Source organism: Bubalus kerabau, unplaced genomic scaffold (assembly GCF_029407905.1).
Source record: "Bubalus kerabau isolate K-KA32 ecotype Philippines breed swamp buffalo unplaced genomic scaffold, PCC_UOA_SB_1v2 scaffold_42, whole genome shotgun sequence".
Lineage (NCBI taxonomy): Eukaryota > Metazoa > Chordata > Mammalia > Artiodactyla > Bovidae > Bubalus > Bubalus kerabau.
The window spans coordinates 579,009-597,102 of NW_026577896.1; positions in this window are offsets into that span (position 1 = coordinate 579,009).

Sequence of the window (18,094 nt, forward strand, 5' to 3'; positions counted from 1 at the left end):
CCTCAAGACGCGTTGAAGAAAGACCTAATCTAGGCTTGTGTCCAGGATCTAACGTTGCTCTCCAGGGGCGACAGGGATCTCGGGTTTGCATTCCAGACTCATCCGGGGAGTCAGTTCTCACCTCGAGGGTAAGCAAAGAATTCCGCTCTCGTCTCGAGTCGCGATGGGTATCTCTTGGAGCCCAATGTGTGTACTAAAGGGAGTCAAGCCTCCTGTGGAGTTTGGAGAGAGGACTCGGATTGGACTCCAGGCCATGCAGGAAAAGAAGGCCCTCATCTCGAGATGACGGTGGCATCTCGTGGGTTTTCTCGAGCTGCGGCGCCAGTGTGGGGTGTCTCATGAAGTACCACGGGGATCTCAGGGAGCCTCTTGTGTGGCGCCAGGAAAATCCAGTGTTCCATTCGAGTTGCGAGTTAGAACTGGGGATTGCTCTCCAGTCACTGCAGGGCAAAATAGACATCATCTACGCTTGTGTCCAGGACCTAGTGTTCCACTACTGGGCCGACAAGGACCTCAGGGTTGCATTCTCGACTCACCCGGAGAGTCAGGCCTCGTCTTGAGGGGAAAAAAAGGACTCCGCTCTCCTGTCGAGTCGCGACGGGTATCTCTTGGAGCCCACTGCGTGGCGTAAAGGGAGTGAAGCCTCCTATGGAGTTTGGAGAGATGACTCGGGATTGTTTTCCTGGCCATGCAGGAAAAAAGGCCCTCATCTCGCGATGACGGGGGCGTCTCGTGGGTTTTCTCCAGCTGTGGCGCCAGTATCAGATTTCTCACGAGGTACAACGGGGAGCTCAGAGAGCCTCTCGTGTGGTGCTAGGGATGTCAGGTCTCCGTGCGTGTGGTGAAGGGGAGTGCGTGATTGCTCTCGAGTCATAGTAGGCGAATCGGGCCTCAAGACGCATTGAAGAAGGACTCTCGAGGTCTTTCTCGGGTTGCGGCAGGGAACCCTGGGTTCCCTCGAATTGTGTCGGTGACCTCAGGCAACTTCTCAGGATGCCTCTGAGAAGTCAGGGACACTGTGGATTTGGGAGGGGCCTTTCGTTACTCAACTGCGTTTGGTGCAATTGAAGAGGGCCTCATCTCGTATGCAGGCAGGAACCTCAGGGGTCCTCTCCATTTCTGACTCGGGTCGCAGAGTACCAGCAGAGTATGGACAAGAGAGTCACGCCTGATCTTCTGTGGAGGAATGGATCTCCGCTTTCCTTGCGAGTTGTTCATGGAGTGACAGGCCTCTTGTTGAGCTGTGTGTGGAACCTGTGGGTTTTTCCGGATGATGAAGAGGGGTGTCAGTGCCCCTTCGTGTTGTGCCTTCATCCACAGGGTTGCCTTCAAAGAGGTGTCCGGGCATCGGGTTCTTTTCAAGAGCGTACCAGAAAATTGGGGTCTTTCAGCATGTGGTACCACCCACGAGGCTACATCTCGAATTTCCTCAGGAGACCGGCCTCATCCTGAGGTTCGCCGGGAAGGTAGGGAACCCCTTGCAGACAAAGCAGGGGAATCGACCTACCGGTCGCGATCAGAAGGGGAGAAGGGGCTCAGATGAAGTGGTGCCGGGAACCTCGGTGGCCCCCTCGAGTGAGACCGGTATGTCACGGCACTTTTGAGGTCGCATCAAGGGTGCCAAGTACAGTTTCACACTTCAAGACAGAACGTGGGAATTCTCTGGAGATGCTGTAGCGGGCAAGGGCCTCATATTGCGATGACGAGGGAAACACGTGGTTTTTCTCGAGTTGCGGTGGGATTCTCTAGTTACGACGGGGAATTCAGGCTTCCTCTTGTGTTGGCCCAGGAAGTCCAATCTTCCATTCAACTTGTCAGAGAGAGCTGTGGGTTGCTCTCGAGTCACTTCAGGGCAAAGAGTCCTCATCTAGGCTTGGGTCCAGGACGTAGTATTGCTCTCCAGGGGCAACAGGGATATCGGGGTCGCATTCCAGCCTCACCCGGTGGGTCACGCCTCGTCTCGAGTGGAAGCAAAGGACTCCACTATCCTCTCGAGTCGCGACATGTAACTCTTGGAGCCCAATGAGTGGCCTAAAGGGAGTCAAGCGTCCTGTGTAGCTTGGACAGAAGGTTCACGCTTGATCTGCATACCATGCAGTTAAAGATGGCCCTCCTCTCGTGATGACGGGAGCGTCTCATGGGTTTTCTCGAGCTGCGGCGCCAGTGTGGGGTTTCTCACGAGATATGATGGGGAGATCAGGGAGCCTCTCGTGCAACGCCAGAGAAGTCAGGCCTCCATGCGTGTGGCCAGGCAGATCGCGTCATTGCTCTGGAGTCATGGGAGGGACTAGGGCCTCAAGACGCATTTAAGAAGGACTCTCGAGGTCTTTCTTGGTTTGGGGTGGGAAACACTCGTTTCCCTCGACCTCTACCGGGAACCTTAGTGAACTTCCCAGGTGCCTCTGAGAGGTGAGGGATACTGAGGAGTTAGAGGGGCCTCTCGGGACTCCACTAGGTTTGACGAAATGAAAGAGGGCCTCATCTCGATTGGAGGCAGGAACCTCAGCTTCCTCTCCATTTCTGACTCCGACCGCAGGGTCCCTGCAGGGTTGGGACAGGAGAGTCAGGCCTCATCTTTTCTGAGTAATGGAACTCTGCTTGCCTCTCGAGTCGCTCAGTGGGTCTCAGGCCCCTTGTCGAGCTGTGTGTGGAGCCTGCGGGTGTTTCCAGAAGATGCACGAGGGTGTCATTGCCCCTTCTTTTTGTGTCTTCCCCCACTGGGTTGCCTTCAAAGAGGTGTCCGGGTATCGGGTTCATTTCAAGAGCGGACCGGGAAATCGGGGTCGTTCGGCATGTGGCACCACCCACGTGGCTCATCTCGAATTTCCTCGTGAGACCAGCATCATCCTGAGGTGCGCCGGGAAGGCCGGGAACACCTTCCACACAAAGCACGGGAATCGAATCTCCTGTCGCGATCAGGAGGAGAGATGGGGCTCAGATGAAGTGGGGACGGGACTCTAGGTGTTCAACTCGAGGGAACCCGGCGTTTCAGGGAACTTTAGGGGTCGCATCAAGGGAGCCAAGTACCGTTTCCCACTTCAGGACGGAACATGGGACTTCCCTGGAGACGCTGTAGCGGGCAAGGGCCTCATCCTGTGAAGACGTTGGAACCACGTCGTTTTTCTCGAGTTGCGTCTGGATTCTCGAAAACGACCGGGATTTCAGGCTTCCTCTTGGGTTGGCCCTGGGAAGCCCAATCTTCCCCTGGAGTTGCGAGGGAAAGCTGGGGGTTCTGCTCGAGTCACTACAGGGCCAAAGAGACCTCATCGAGGCGTGTGTCCAGGACCTAATATTCCTCTCAAGGGAAGACAGGGATCTCGGGTTTGCATTCCAGACTCCCCCGGGGAGTCAGGCCTCGCCTCGAGGGGAAGCAGAGGACTCCGCTTTCCTCTCAAGTCGCGACACGGATCTCTTGGAGCCCAATGAGTGGACTCAAGGGTGTCGAGCCTCCTCTTCAGTTTGGAGAGAGGACTCGGGATTGCTCTCCAGGCCAGGCAGGAAAAGAAGGCCCTCAGCTCGCGAGGACGGGGGCGTCTCATGGGTTTCCTCAGGCTGCAGCGCCCGTGGGGGTTTTCTCACGAGGCATGACGAGGACCTCAGGGAGCCTCTCGTGCGGTGCCAGGGAACTCATGTCTCCATGCGCATGGCGAGGGGGAGCTGGTCATCACTCTCGAGTCATGGGAAGCGACTAGGGCCTCAAGACGCGTTGAAGAAGGACTCTCGAGGTCTTTCTCGGGTGGCGGCGGGAAACCCTCGTTTCCCTCGAATTCTGCAGGGGACTATAGGGAACTTCCCAGGGTGCCTCTGAGAGGTGAGGGATGCTGTGGAGTTGGCGGGGCCTCTTGGGACTCTGCTGGGTTCGTCGCAATGGAAGAGGGCCTCCTCTCGAGGGGAGGCAGGAACCTCAGGCTTCCTCTCCGATTCTGACTCCGACTGCACGGTCCCTGCAGTGTTGGGACAGGAGAGTCATGCCTCGTCTTGTCTGAGGAATGGAATTCTGGTTGCCTCTCGAGTTGTTCCGGGAGTCTCAGGCCCCTTGTCGAGCTGTGAGTAGACTCTGCGGGTTTTTCCGGATGATGCACGGGATTGGCAGTGCCCCTTCGTGTTGTGCCTTCTCTCACAGGGTTTCCTTCGAAGAGGTGTCCGGGCATCGGGTGCTTATCAAGAGCGGACCGGAAAATCGGGGTTGTTCGGCACGTGGCACCTCACACATGGCTAGTCTCGAATTTCCTCCTGAGACCGGCCTCCTCCTGAGGTGCACCAGGAAGGCCGGGAACCCCTTCCAGAGAAAGCAGGGGAATCGACTCTCCTGTCGCGATCAGTAGGGGAGAAGGGGCTCAGATGAAGTGGTGCCGGGACCCTCGGTGTTCCCCTCGAGGGAACCCAGCGTGTCGGCGAACTTTTGCGGTCGCATCAAGAGTGTCAATTACCGTTTCGCACTTAAGGACGGAACATGGGACTTCCCTGGAGACTCCGGGAACTTCGGTGCTCCCCTGGAGTGAGACCGGTATGTTGGGGAACTTTTGGGTCGCATCAAGGGTGCCAAGAAGCATTTCGAACTTTAAGATGGAACGTGGGACTTCTCTTGAGACTCTAGCTGGCAAGGGCCTCATATTGCGATGAAGGGGGAACCACATGGTTTTTAAGACTTGAGGCTGAATTCTCGAATTACGATGGGAAATTCAGACTTCCTCTTGTGTTGACCTTGGGAAGATCAATCTTCCATTCAAATTGTGAGGGAGAGATGGAGGTTGCTCTCGAGTCACTGTAGGGCAAAATAGACCTCATCTAGGCTTGTGTCTAGGACATAATGTTCCACTCCAGGGGCGACAGGGATCTCGGGGTTGCATTCCAAACTCACCCGGGGAGTCAGGCCTCGTCTCGAGGGAAGCAAAGGACTCCGCTCTCCTCTCGAGTCGCACCGGGTATTTCTTGGACCCAACTGAGTGGCCTAAAGGGAGTCAATCCTCCTGTGAAGTTTGGAGAGAGGACCAGGAATTGCTCTCCAGGTCAGGCAGGAAAAGAAGGCCCGCTTCTCTCCTTGATGGGGGCATCTTGTGGTTTTTCTCGAACTGCAGCGCCAGTGTGGGTTTTCTCACGAGGTACGATGGGGTACTCAGGGAGCCTCTTGTGTGGTACTAGGGAAGTCAGTTTTCGTGCTTGTGGCGAGGGGAGCGCGTCCTTGCTCTGGAGACATGGTAGGGGAATCGGGCATCAAGAGACGTTGAAAAAGGACTCTCCAAGTCTTTCTCGGGTTACTTCAGGAAACTCTGGGTTCCCTCGACTTGTGCCAGTGACCTCAGGTAGCTTCTCAGGGAGCCTCTGAGAATTCAGGGATACTGTGGTGTTGGGAGGGGCCTCTCGGGACACCACTGAGTTTGATTCAATGGAAGAGGGCCTCTTCTCTAGTTGAGGCAGGAACCTCAGGGTTCCTCTCCATTTCTGACTCCGATCGCAGGGTCCCTGAAGAGTTGGGCCAGGAGAGTAAGGCCTCGTCTTGTGTGAAGGAATGCAACTTCACTTGCCTCTCGAGTTGTTCACGGGGTGACAGTCCACATTTGGAGCTGTGTGTGGAATCGGCGGGTTTTTCCAGACGATGCATGGGGATGTCAGTGTCCCTTCGTGTTGTGCCTTCATCCACAGGGTTGCCTTCGAAGAGATGTCCGGGCGTCAGGTTCTTATCTAGAGTGGACCGGGAATTCGGGATCTTTCAGCATGTGGCACCAACCATGAGGCTACTTTTCGAATTTCCTCATGAGACCGGCCTCATCCGGAGGTTCGAGGGGAACGTCGGGAACCCCTTACAGACAAAGCATGGGAATCGACCCTCCTGTCGCGATCAGGAGAGGAGAAATGCCTCAGATAAAGTGGTGCCGGGAACTTCAGTGTCCCCTCTAGTGAGATCGGTATATAGGGGAACTTTTGGGGTCGCATCAAGGGTGCCAAGTACTGTTTTGCACTTCAAGACGGAATGTGAGACTTCTCTTGAGATGCTGTAGGGGGCAAGGGCCTCATCTTGCAATACGGGGAACCACATGATTTTTCTCGATTTGCGGCGGGTTTCTCGCATTACGACTGGAAATTCAGGCTTCCTCTTGTGTTTGCCCAGAAAGGCCAATCTTCTGTTCGAGTTGCAAGGGAAAGCTAGGGGTTGCGCTTGAGTCACTGCAAGGCCAAAGAGACCTCCTTTAGGCTTTTGTCCAGCACCTAAGGTTCCTCTCCAGGGGCGACAGGGATCCAGGGTTGCATTCCAGACTCACCCTCGTAGTCAGGCCTCATCTCGAGGGGAAGCAAAGGACACCGCTCTCCTCCTGAGTATCGACGAGTATCTCTTGGAGCCCACTGAGTGACCTAAAGGGAGTCAAGCCTCCTTTGGAGTTTGGAGAGAGGATTCGGGATTGCTCTTCAGGTCATGCAGGAAAGAAGGCCCTCATTTCACCATGACAGGGGCGTCTCGTGGGTTTTCTCGAGCTGCGGCGCCAGTGTGGGGTTTCTCACGAGGTACGATGGGGAGCTCAGGGAGACTCTCATGTGGTGCCGGGGAAGTCAGATCTTCATGCGCGTGGCGAGGGGGAGCGTGTCATTTTTCTCCAGTCATGGTAGGGGAATCGGGCATCAAGACGCGTGAAGAAGGACTCTCGAGGTTTTTCTCAGGTTATGGCAGGAAACCCTGGGTTCCCTCGACTTATGCCCGTGACCTCAGGGAGCTTCTCAGGGTGCCTCTGAGAAGTCAGGGATACTGTGTAGTTGGGAGGGGCCGCTCCGAACTCCACTGGGTTTGGTGCAGTAGAAGAGGGCCTTATCTCGAGTTGAGGCAGGAACCTCATTGTTCCTCTCCATTTCTGAATCGGATCTCAGTGTCCATGCAGAGTTGGGACAGGAGAGTCAGGCCTCGTCTTGTGTGGAGGAATTTAACTCCTCTTGCCTCTCGAGTTGTTCATGGGGTGACAAGCCACTTGTCGATCTGTATGTGGAACTTGCGGGATTTTCCAACGATGCACGAGGGTGTCAGACCCCTTCGTTTTGTGCCTTCATCCACAGGATTGCCTTCGAAGAGGTGTCCTAGCATTGGGTTCTTATCAAGAGCAGACACGGAAATCGGGGTCTTTCGGCGTGTGGCACCAACCACAAGGCTACGTCTCGAATTTCCTCGTGAGACCGGCCTCATCCTGAGGTGCACCGGGAAGGTCCGCAACCCTTCCAGACAAAGCAGGGTAATCGACCCTCCCGTCGTGATCAGGAGGGGATAAGGGGCTCAGAACAAGCGGTGCACCGAACCTTGGTGTTCCCCTCGAGTGAGACCAGGGTGTCGGGGAACTTTTGTGCTAACATCAAGGTTGCCAATTATCATTTTAAACTTCAAGATGGAACGTGGGGCTTCTCCTGAGACGCTGTAGCTGGCAAGGGCCTCATCTTGCGATGACGGGGGAACCACGTGGTTTTTCTCGAGTTGCGGCGGGATTTTCGAATTACGACGGGGAACTCAGGCTTCCTCTTGTGTTGTCCCAGGGAAGTCCATTCTTCCATTCGAGGTGCGAGGGACAGCAGGGGATTGCTCTCGAGTCACTTCAGGGCAAATGAGACCTCATCTATGCTTGTGTCTAGGACCTAATGTTCCTCTCCAGGGGCGACAGGGATCTCGGGGTTGCATTCCAGACTCACCTGAGGAGTCAGGCCTGGTATATAGGGGAAGCAAAGAATTCCGCTCTCCTCTCGAGTCCCAATGGGTATCTCTTGGAGCCCACAGAGTGGCCTAAAGGGAGTCAGGCCTCCTGTGGAGTTTGAAGAGAGGCCTCGAGATGCCCTCCAGGCCATGCAGGAAAAGAAGGCCTTCATCTCGCGATGACGGAGGCGTCTCGTGGGTTTTCTCGAGCTGGGGAGCCAGTGTGGGATTTCTCACGAGGTATGACGGGGAGCTCAGGGAGCCTCTCATGTGGCGCCAGGGAAGTCAAGTCTCCATGCGAGTGGCGAGGGGGAACGCGTCATTGCTCTTGAGTCATGGTAGGGGAATCGGGATTCAAGATGCGTTGAAGGAGGATTTTCGAGGTCTTTCTCGGGTTGCGTCAGGAAACCCTGTGTTCCCTCGACTTGTGCCGGTGACCTCAGGGAGCTTCTAAGGGTGCCTCTGAGAAGTCGGGATACTGTGGATTTGGGAGGGGCCTCTCGGGCCTCCACTATTTTTGGTGTAATGGAAGAGGGCCTCATCTCGAGTGGAGTCAGGAACCTCAGGGTTCCTCTCCATTTCGGACTCCGATCGCAGGGTCACTTCAGAGTTGGGAGAGGTGAGTCAGGCCTCGTCTTGTGTGCGGGAATGGACCTCCGCTTGCCTCTCGAGTTGTTCACTGGGTGACAGGCACTTGTTGAGCTGTAAGAGTAACCTGCGGTCTTTTCTGGACGATGCACGGTGTTGTCAGTGCCCCTTCGTGTTGTGCCTTCATCCACACTATCTTCTTATAGGTGTCTGGGCATCGCGTTCTTATCAAGAGCGGATCGGGAAATCGCGGTCTTTCGGCATGTGGCACCACCATCGAGGCTACGTCTTGAATTTCCTCATGAGACAGCCTCATCTGAGGTGCGCGGAGAAGGTCGGGAACCCCTTGCAGACAAAGCAGGGGAATCGACCCTCCTTTCGGGATCAGCAGGAGAGAAAGGGCTCAGATGAAGTACTGCCGGGAACCTCGGTGCTCCCCTTGAGTGAAACTGGTAAGTCGGGTAACTTTTCGGGTTGCGTCAAGGGTGCCAAGTACCGTTTCGCACTTCAAGACGGAACCTGGGTCTTCTCTTGAGACGCTGTAGTGGGCAAGGGCCTCATCTAGCGCTGACGGGGGACCCACGTGTTTTTTCTCGAGTTGCGGCAGGATTCTTGAGTTACGACGGGGAATACAGGTTTCCTCTTGTGTTGGCCCAGGGAAGTCCAATCTTCCATTCGAGTTGCAAGAGAGAGCTGGAGATTGCTCTCGAGTCACTGCAGGGCAAAATAGAGCTCATCTAGGTTTGTGTCCAGGACCGAGTTTTTCTCTCCAGGGGCGACAGGGATCTCGGGGTTGCATTCCAGACTCACCCGGGGAGTCAGGCCTCGTCTCGAAGGGAATGAATGGACTCCGCTCTCCCCTCGAGTCACGACGGGTATCCCTTGGAGCCCAAGAATGGCCTAAATGGAGTTAAGCCTCCTGTGGAGTTTGGAGAGAGGACTCGGGATTGCTCTCTAGGCCATGCAGGAAAAGAAGGCCCTCATCTCGCGATGACGGGGGCATCTCGTGGGTTTTCTCAAGGTGCAGTGCCTGGTTGGGGTTTCCTACAAGATAGGACGGGGAGCTCAGGGAGACTCCTGTGGTGCCACGGAAGTCAGGTCTCCATGGACGTGGCGAGCGGGAGCGCCTCATTGCTCTCGAGTCATGGTAGGGGAATCGAGCCTCAAGACGCTTCGAAGAAGAACTCTTGAGGTCTTTCTCGGGATGTGGCAGGAAACCCTGGGTTCCCTCGACTTGTGCCCATGACCTCAGGGAGCTTAGCGGGGTTCCTCTGAGAAGTCAGGGATACTGTGGAGTTGAGAGGGGCTTCTCGGAACTTCACAGGGACTGGTGCAATTGAAGAGGACCTAATCTCGGATTGAGGCAGTAATGTCAGGGTTCCTCTCCATTTCTGACTCGGAGAGCAGGGTCCCTGCAGAGTTGTGACAGGAGAGTCAGACCTTGTCTTGTGTGGAGTAATGGAACTCCGCTTGCCTCTCGAGTTGTTCACGGGATGACAGGCCACCTGTCGAGTTGTATGTGGAACCTGCGGTTTTGGGGGACGATGCACAGGGGTGTCAGTGCCCCTTCGTGTTGTGCCTTCATCCACAGGGTTACCTTCGAAGAGGTGACCGGGCATCGGGATCTTATCAATAGCGGACCAGGAAATCGGGGTCTTTCAGCATGTGGCACAACCCACGAGGCTACGTCCCGAATTCCCTCGTGAGACTGGCCTCATCCTGAGGTTCGCCGAGAAGTCTGGGAACCCCTTCCAGACAAAGCAGGGGAATCGACCCTCCTGTCGCCATCAGGAGGGGAGAAGAGGCTCAGCTGAAGCGGTGCTGGGAACGTCCATGTTCTCGAGTGAGACCGGGGTGTCAGGGAAATTTGGGGGTCGCATCAAGGGTGCCAAGTACCGTTTCACACTTCAAGACGGAACATGGGACTTCCCTGGAGACGCTATAACTGACAGGGGCCTCATATTTCGATGACGGAGGAGCCACGTTGTTTTTCTCCAGTTGCCGCGGGATTCTCGAATTACAACGGGAAATACAGTCTTCCTCTTGTGTTGGCCCAGGGAAGTCCAATCATCCATTCGAGTTGCGAGGGAGAGCTGGGGATTGCACTTGAGTCAATGCAGGACAAAAAAGACCTCATTTAGGCTTGTGTCCAGGACCGAGTTTTCCTCTACAGGGGCGACACGGATCTCGGGATCCCATTCCAGACTCATCCAAGTAGTCAGGCCTCAGCTCGAGGGGAAGCAACGGACTCCGCTCTCCTCTAGAGTAGCAACGTGTATCTCTTGAAGGCTACTGAGTGGCCTAAAGGGAGACAGGCCTCCAGTGGAGTTTGGAGAGTGGACTCGGGATTGCTCTCTACGTCATGTAGGAAAAGAAGGCCCTCATCTTACGATGATGGGGGCGTCTCATGTGTTTTCTCGAGCGGAGGTGCCAGTGTGGGGTTTTCATGAGGTAGGACGGGGAGTGCAGGGAGCCTCTCGTGTGGCACCAGGGAAGTTAGGTTTCAATGGGCGTGGCAAGGGGAATGCGTCATTGCTCTCCAGTCATGGTAGGGTATCGGGCCCAAGACGCGGTAAAGAAGGACTCTCGAGGTCTTTCTCAGAATGCAGCAGGAAACCCTGGGTTCACTCGACTTGTGCCAGTGACCGCAGAGAGCTTCTGAGGGTGCCTCTGAGAAGTCAGGGATACTGTGGAGTTGGGAGGGGCCTCTCGGGACTCCACTGGGTATGGCGCAATGGAAGAGGGCCTCATTTCGAGTTGATGCAGGAACGTCAGGTTTCATCTACATTTCTGACTCCGATCGCACGGTCCCTGCAGAGTTGGGAAAGGAGAGTCAGGCCTTCTCTTGTGTGGAGGAACGGAACTCCGCATGCCGCTCTAGTTCTTCAAGGGATGACAGGACACTTGTCGATCTGTGTTTGGAATCTGCGTGTTTTTCCGTACTATACATGGGGATGTCAGTACTCCTTCGTGTTGTGCATTCATCCACAGGTTTGCTTTCGAAGAGGTGCCCGGGCATCGTGTTTTTATTAAGAGCGGACCGGGGAATCGGGGGCGTTCTGCATGTGGCACCACCCACGTGGCTCGTCTCGAATTTCCTCGTGAGACCGGCCTCATCCTGAGGTGTGCCGGGAAGGCTGGGAACCCCTTCCGCACCACGCAGGGGAATCGACTCTCCTGTCGCGATCAGGAGGGGAGAAGGGGCTAAGATGAAGTGGTGCCGGGACCCTCGGTGTTCTCCTCGAGGGAAACCGGCGTGTCGGGGAACTTTTGGGGGTCGCAGGAAGGCTGTCAGGGACCGTTTCGCCCTTCAGGGCGGAACAGGGGACTTCCCTTGAGACGCTGTCACGGGCAAGGGCCTCATCTTGCCAAGAGGTGGGAACCACGTGGTTTTTCTCAAGTTGCGGCGGGATTCTCGAGTTACGACGGGGATCTCAGCCTTCCTCTTGGGTTGGCCCTGGGAAGCCCAAACTTCCCCTCGAATTGCGAGGGAAAGCTGGGGGTTGCGCTCGGGTCACTGCAGGGCCGAAGAGACCTCACCTAGGCGTGTGTCCGGGACCTAATATTCCTCTCCAGGGAAGGCAGGGATCTCGGGGTTGCCTTCCAGGCTCCCCCGGGGAGTCAGGCCTCATCTCGAGGGGAAGCCAAGGACTCCGCTCTCCTCTCGAGACGCGACGCGGGTCTCTTGGAACCCTCTGAGCGGCCTCAAGGGAGTCCAGCCTCCTCTTCCGTTTGGAGAGAGGACCCGGGATTGCTCTCCAGGCCATGCAGGAAAAGAAGGCCCTCAGCTCGCGAGGACGGGGCCGTCTCAGGGGTTTCCTCGAGCTGCGGCGTCCGTGGGGGTTTTCTCCCGAGGCACGATGAGGATCTCAGGGAGCCTCTCGTGCGGCGCCAGGGAAGTCAGGTCTCCATGCGCGTGGCGAGGGGGAGCGCGTCCTGGCTCTCGAGTCACAAGAGGGGACTAGGGCCTCGAGACGCGTTGAAGAAGGACTCTCGAGGTCTTTCTCGGGGGATGGCGGAAACCCTCGTTTCCCTCGCCTTCTGCCGGGGACCTTAGGGAACTTCCCAGGGTGCCTCTGAGAGGCGAGGGATCCTGTGGAGGTGGCGGGGCCCCTCGGGACTCCGCTGGGTCTGGCGCAACGGAAGAGGGCCTCACCTCGAGGGGAGGCAGGAACCTCAGGCTTCCTCTCTGTTTCGGACTCCGACCGCAGGGTGCCTGCAGAGTTGGGACAGGAGAGTCAGGCCTCGTCTTGTCTGAGGAAGGGAACCCCGCTCGCCTCTCGAGTTGCTCAGGGGGTCTCAGGCCCCTCGTCGAGCTGTGTGTGGAACCCGTGGGTCTTTGTGGACGATGCATGGTGGTGGCAGTGCCCCTTGGTGTTGTGCCTTCACCCACAGGGTTGCCTTCGAAGAGGAGTCCGGGCCTCGGGTCCTTCTCAAGAGCGGATCGGGGAATCGGGGGCGTTAGGCATGTGGCACCACCCACGTGGCTCGTCTCGAATTTCCTCGTGAGACCGGCCTCATCCTGAGGTGCGCCGGAAAGGCTGGGAACCCCTTCCGGACCACGCAGGGGAATCGCCTCTCCTGTCGCGATCAGGAGGGGAGAAGGGGCTAAGATGAAGTGGTTCCGGGACCCTCGGTGTTCCCCTCGAGGGAACCCGGCGTGTCGGGGAACTTTTGGCGTTCGCAGGAAGGCTGTCAGGGACCGTTTCGCCCTTTAGGGCGGAACAGGGGACTTCCCTTGAGACGCCGTCGCGGGCAAAGGCCTCATCTTGCCAAGAGGTGGGAACCACGTGGTTTTTCTCGAGTTTCGGCGGGATTCTCGAGTTACGACGGGGATCTCAGGCTTCCTCTTGGGTTGGCCCTGGGAATCCCAATCTTCCCCTCGAGTTGCGAGGAAAAGCTGGGGGTTGTGCTCAGGTCACTGCAGGGCCGAAGAGACCTCACCTAGGCGTGTGTCCGGGACCTAATATTCCTCTCCAGGGAAGGCAGGGATCTCGGGGTTGCATTCCAGGCTCCCCCGGGGAGTCAGGCCTCGTCTCGAGGGGAAGCCAAGGACTCCGCTCTCCTCTCGAGTGCGACGCGGGTCTCTTGGAGCCCCCTGAGCGGACTCAAGTGAGTACAGACTCCTCTTGCGTTTTGAGAGAGGACCCGGGATTGCTCTCCAGGCCATGCAGGAAAAGAAGGCCCTCAGGTCGCCAGGACGGGGGCGTCTCAGGGGTTTCCTCGAGCTGCGGCGCCCGTGGGGGTTTTCTCCCGAGGCACGACGAGGATCTCAGGGAGCCTCTCGTGCGGCACCAGGGAAGTCAGGTTTCCATGCGCGTGGCGAGGGGGAGCGCATCATGGCTCTTGAGTCACAGGAGGGGACTAGGGCCTTGAGACCCGTTGAAGAAGGACTCTCGAGGTCTTTCTTCGGTTGTGGCAGGAAACCCTTATTTCCCTCGACTTTTGCCGGTGGCCTCTAGGAGCTTCTCAGAATGCCTAGGATAAGTCAGGGATACTGTGGAGATGGGAGGGGCCTCTCGGGACTCCACTGGGTTTGTTTTAATGGAAGAGGGCCTCATCTTGGGTTGAGGCAGGAACCTCAGGTTTCCTCTCCATTTCTGACTCTGATCGAAGCGTGCCTGCAGAGTTGGGATTGGATACTCAGGCCTCGTCTTGTCTGAGGAAGGGAACTCTGCTTGCCTCTCTCGTTGTTTAAGGGGTGACAGGCCAGTTGTGGAGCTGTATGTGGATCCTGCGGGATTTTCCGGACGATGAACAGGGTTGCCAGTGCCCCCTCGTGTAGTGCCTTCATCCACAGGGTTGCCTTAGAAGAGGTGTCCGGGCATCGGGTTCTTATCAAGAGCAAGACCGAGAAATCGGGGTCTTTCGGCACGTGGCACCAACATGAGGCTACATCTCGAATTTCTTCGTGAGACTGGCCTCATCCTGAGGTGCGCCATGAAGGTTGTGAACCCCTTCTAGACAAAGCAGGGGAATCGACCTTCCTGCCGTGATCAGGAGGGGAGAAGGGGCTCAAATGAAGTGGTGCCAGGAACTTTGGTGTTCCCTTGGAGTGAGATCGGTATATTGGGGAACTTTTGGGGTCGCATCAAGGGTGCCAAGTAGCATTTCGAACTTTATGACGAAACATGGGACTTCTCTTGAGATTCTGTAGCGGGCAAAGGCCTCATATTGCGATGAATGGGGAACCACGTGGTTTTTAAGAGTTGCGGCGGGATTCTCGAGTTACAACGGGAAATTCAGACTTCCTCTTGTGTTGGCCCAGTGAAGACTAATCTTCCATTCTAATTGCGAGGAAGAGATGCGTGTTGCTCTCGAGTCACTGTAGGGCAAAATAGACCTCATCTAGGCTTTTGTCCAGGACATAATGTTCCTCTCCAGGGGCAACAGGGATCTCGGTGTTGCATTCCAGACTCACCCGAGGTAAGGCCTCATCTCGAGGGGAAACAAAGTACTCTGCTCTCCTCTCAAGTCGCCACAGGTATCTCTTGGAGCCCATTGAGTGGCCTAAAGGGAGTAAAGCCTCCTGTGAAGTTTGGAGAAAGGACCAGGGATTGCTCTCCAGGTCAGGCAGGAAAAGAAGTCCCCAATCTCGCGATGACGGTGGCGTCTCATGGGTTTTCCCGAGCTGCGGCGCCAGTGTGGGGTTTCTCACGAGGTATGACGGGGAGCTCAGGGAGCCTCTCATGTGGCGCCAGGGAAGTCAGGTGTCCATGCGCATGGCGAGGGGGAGCGTGTCATTGCTCTCGAGTCATGGTAGGGGAATCCGGCCTCAAGACGCGTTGAAGACGGACTCTTGAGGTCTTTCTCGGGTTGCGGCAGGACACCCTGTGTTCCCTCGACTTGTGCCGGTGACCTCAGGGAGTTGCTCAGGGTGCCTCTGAGAAGACACTGATACTGTGGTGTTGGGAGGGGCCTCTCGGAACTCCACTGCGTTTGGTGCAATGGAAGATTGCCGGGAGCCAGCGAGAGACATTCCACTCGTGACAAATGTCATGAGGAAAGAGTCTCGGCATACGCAAAGGCGGGATCGAGCCTCCAGGAGTTCCCCCGTATATTCTTCAGCATCTACCCCCAAAAACCAAAGTCTGCCTTCTTTATTGCTTTGTTCTCTCACCTCTAACATTACTGGGGATGTCTCCCACCACCATCTCACTCTCTCTGTCAAAGAGCTAACTTACAGCTCCAACTAATAATGTTCCTGTGCAATTAGTAGTGTTTAAATCCAAACCCCTCAGATGGTTTTCTAACTCGCCTGACAAGTTTAACCGGTCTCCTACAGCTATGCATACGATTGTGTACAGTCTCCCAGCCTCGAGACGCACGGGAAGTTTAAGATATTCAAATAGCTTAGAGCCTCTCAGAGAGTTAGAAACTGTCAGAATAAAACTAGTAAAAGATTTCATTGATGAACCAATGCTTTTTGCCAAGTTTCCGCATCCCCTGAATTGTATCCTTGAATGTGTGTTAATTAATATAGTTGGTATGTAGAAAAAATAAGTAGTGGCCTTGATGTTGGTAACTTTAGACCCTTAAGGTAATAAATTCTTTTCTTTGTTGTAAACCCATTACACATCCACCCTATAGGAATGCAATTTTATCTTCGAAAGATGGCGCCAAACCTTAAACAATTACTCTTAGAGAAAATAACTCTTATGGTTGATAAGTCTTTGTCAAGAGTCATAAAATGTTAATAGGTCTTCTGGCCAGAAGATGATGTAAATCATCTAAACCATTTTAATACGATAAATCTGCAGAAAAGAAACCCTGGTTTTTGATAAGGATTAAAGACTGCTGACTTTGCATCCCCTATTATCCTCTATGTGTAACTTAGGGTATTAAAACCTGTGTTGAAAATAAAGCTACGGGCCTTGCTCGCCAACGCTTGGTCTCCCCATGTCATTATTCCCCTCAATTTTCAGATGAGTGTCCATCTGGAGCGTGGATATCCTCTGCGGCCATTTATTTGCCTGGGCTTCGAAGACCCTCTCGATAAGGTGTCTAAGGTGGGGCACCTTCCTCTATTCTAGAGGGCACTTGCAGCCTCCGTGGTCAGAGCTAACCTGGTGTCACGGGTTATATTGATTTTCCGTGTAAACCAAGCTACTCAGCTGCTTTTCTCCACTGAATTTTCCTACTGAGCTATCCTCATTCTATTGCTCTTTATATCTTTGATGAATAAATAAATAAATACATAGGTCGCCTACTCCATCTTCCCTTTGAATACCCTGGATCAGCTGGGGCTGGACCTCTGCAGGTGGCGCCCGAGACAGGCATTTCGAAGGTAAATCCCCAACCCCATTCCCCCAGTGTTCAGTTTTCGGGACAGATAGGATCCCACTTAGGGGGCTGCAGATCCCCCTGTAGAATAGACAGGGCGAGAGGAGTGGGAAGTGTTGAAGAGTTAGAGAGAAAAAACGGTTTCTAAAAAGGCTGACAAAAAAGGCCTAATCTTTAGATAGCTAAAAGCAAAATCTTTTACTATCCTTAATTTTATGACATGGGCAACACTGAATCAAATGAAAGACAGCTCTTTATAGGAGTAATTTTACAGTTATTAAGTAAAAGAAGAATCAAGGTTAAAACATCTTCCATTCAATCATTTTTTACATTTGTACAAGACCACTGCCCTTGGTTTCTACAACAAGGCACTGTTAACCTAGGTATCTTGAAAAAACTAGGAAGACAGCTAAGAGCTTATTGTGCTCAGCAAGGTTTGGAAAAAATCCCTACTTACACCTTTCCTCTGTGGAATATGACTAGAGATGTTTTAGATCCAGCTCATGAATTTGAAAAGGTACCTGTTAAAGAGGAAAGTAAAGTTGGAAAACTACCTGGTAAACAAAAAAGCAAATCTGAAAAGGTACCTGTTATAAAGAAAAGTGAAAATGAAGAGGCTATACCTAGCTATCGACAGCTAAATGAATGGCTAGCCGCTATGACTGCCAATGAGCATGTAAAAGATAGGGATGAAAAGAAAGATCAGCTCTCCCCTCAATTTGAAAAAGGTTTAGAGGAAAGAGCAGCTCGATGCCATTCTGATGAGGATTGTTTTTTTTTTAGCTAAAGATGCTCCTAAAAGTTTAAGAAAACATCCCTAATCAGACCATCCGCTCCTAGGAGGTTGAGGGAAACATCCCCGATCAGACAGTTCATAAGATTTAGTTACCAAACAGTTAAAGGATCTCCGGAACAGAAGAGGAAAACTTCCGGACGCTCCCATCCCCCTATGCCTCCTCCTCCATGTCAGGGTAAAGGGCCATCGCTAGGAGTTTCCCGGAGAAGGATTTTCTCTAGTCCCAAGGATGAACTTGATCCTCAACTTGAGGCTTCTTTTCTAGTCCCCTCTGAAGTTTAGCCAGGGTAAAGAGGTTACAAAATAAATAAAAATATTCTCTAAAATTAAAAAAAAAATTAAAAATGGATTTCTCTGCATCAAAGAATAGACAAATATTTATTGACTGTGGAATATGATTAGAAATGTCCTGGACCTCCGTCACGAGGCTGTTAAATAGCCTATGGGGGAGGCTATAGAGGTGGATGGTGGTGAGTCTCCATTTACTGCACAGATCATATTTTCTGCCATTGAAAAAAAAAAAAAGGAGGGAGAAAGTGGTCTACCTCCCGAGGAAGGAGAGCGCTTACAGGACGCTGCGGCCGAGAGCCCTGGCGAGCTCCCTCCCCCTCTGCGCAAACCTTTAAAAAACTTATCCACCACTTTCTGATTTAAGGAGACCGCCACCGCCTTCGATTGTGCCTCCCAGGACCCAGGAGTTCCCCACTTTGCCCCAAATGCCTCCCAAAGTGTTGCCTAAGACTGAGGAAGATAAAAAGTTTTTT